Below are 1,676 nucleotides of genomic sequence, written 5' to 3'. Positions count from 1 at the left end.
ATTGCTGTATGAGTTCTAGTAGTTTGGGGGTGGAGTCTTTCGGGTTTTCCATATAAAGAATCATGTCATCTGCGAAGAGAGAGAGTTTGACTTCTTCCTCGCCAATTTGGATACCTATTATTTCTCTTTGTTGTCTGATTGCTGTTGCTAGGACTTCTAATACTATGTTGAACAAGAGTGGTGAGAGTGGGCATCCTTGTCGTGTTCCTGATCTCAATGGGAAGGCTGCAAGCTTTTTCCCATTGAGGATAATATTTGCTGTGGGTCTTTCATAGATAGATTTGATGAAGTTCAGGAATGTTCCCTCTATCCCTATACTTTGAAGCGTTTTAATCAGGAACGGATGCTGGATTTTGTCAAAAGCTTTTTCTGCATCAATTGAGAGGATCACGTGGTTCTTCTCTTCTCTTATTGATTTGTTCTATCACATTGATTGATTTGCGAATGTTGAACCATCCTTGTAACCCAGGGATGAATCCCACCTGGTCATGGTGGATAATCTTTTTAATGTGCTGTTGGATCCTGTTTGCTAGGATCTTGTTGAGAATCTTAGCATCCTTATTCATCAGTGATATCGGTCTGAAATTCTCCTTTTTGGTAGGGTCTTTGCCTGGTTTGGGGATCAGGGTAATGCTGGCTTCATAAAAAGAGTCTGAAAGTTGTCCTTCTGCTTCAATTTTTTGAAACAGCTTCAGGAGAATAGGTATTATTTCTTCTTTGAAAGTTTGATAGAATTCCCCAGGGAATCCGTCAGGTCCTGGGCTCTTGTTTTTTGGGAGGTTTTTGATCACTGCTTCAATCTCGTTACTAGATATCGGTCTATTCAGGTTGTCAATTTCTTCCTGGTTCAATTTTAGGGAGTTTCTAGTTTTCCAGGAATGCATCCATTTCATTTAGGTTGCTTAGCTTATTGGCATATAACTGTTGATAATAGCTTCTGATGATTGTTTCTACTTCCTTGGTGTTAGTTGTGATCTCTCCCTTTTCATTCATAAGTTTATTAATTTGGGCTTTATCTCTTTTCTTTTGGATTAGTGTGGCCAATGGTTTATCGATCTTATTGATTCTTTCAAAAAACCAGCTTCTAGTTTCATTGATACGTTCTACTGTATCTCTGGTTTCTACCTCGTTGATCTCTGCTCTAATCTTGATTATTTCCTTTCTTACGTGTGGAGTTGGTTTGATTTGTTGTTGATTCTCCAGTTCTTTAAGGTGTAGAGACAGCTGGTGTATTCTGGATTTTTCAATTTTTTTGAGGGAGACTTGGATGGCTATGAATTTCCCCCTGAGGACCGCCTTTGCTGTATCCCATAGGTTTTGGAGTGAAGTGTCTCCGTTCTCATTGGTTTCCATAAATTGTTTAAGTTCTTCTTTGATCTCCTGGTTGATCCAAGCATTCTTAAGCAAGGTGGTCTTTAGCTTCCAGGTATTTGAGTTCCTTCTGAACTTTTCCTTGTGATTGAGCTCCAGTTTCAAAGCATTGTGATCTGAGAATATGCAGGGAATCATCTCAGTCTTTTGGTATCGGTGGAGCCCTGATTTGTGACCCAGTATGTGGTCTATTCTGGAGAAGGTTCCATGTGCACTTGAGAAGAATGAGTATTCTGTTGTTTTAGGGTGGAATGTTCTGTATATATCTATGAGGTCCATCTGGTCCAATGTGTCATTCAATGCTC

Source organism: Martes martes, assembly GCF_963455335.1.
Source record: "Martes martes genome assembly, contig: scaffold_289, whole genome shotgun sequence".
Lineage (NCBI taxonomy): Eukaryota > Metazoa > Chordata > Mammalia > Carnivora > Mustelidae > Martes > Martes martes.
This window is presented reverse-complemented; position numbering follows the sequence as displayed.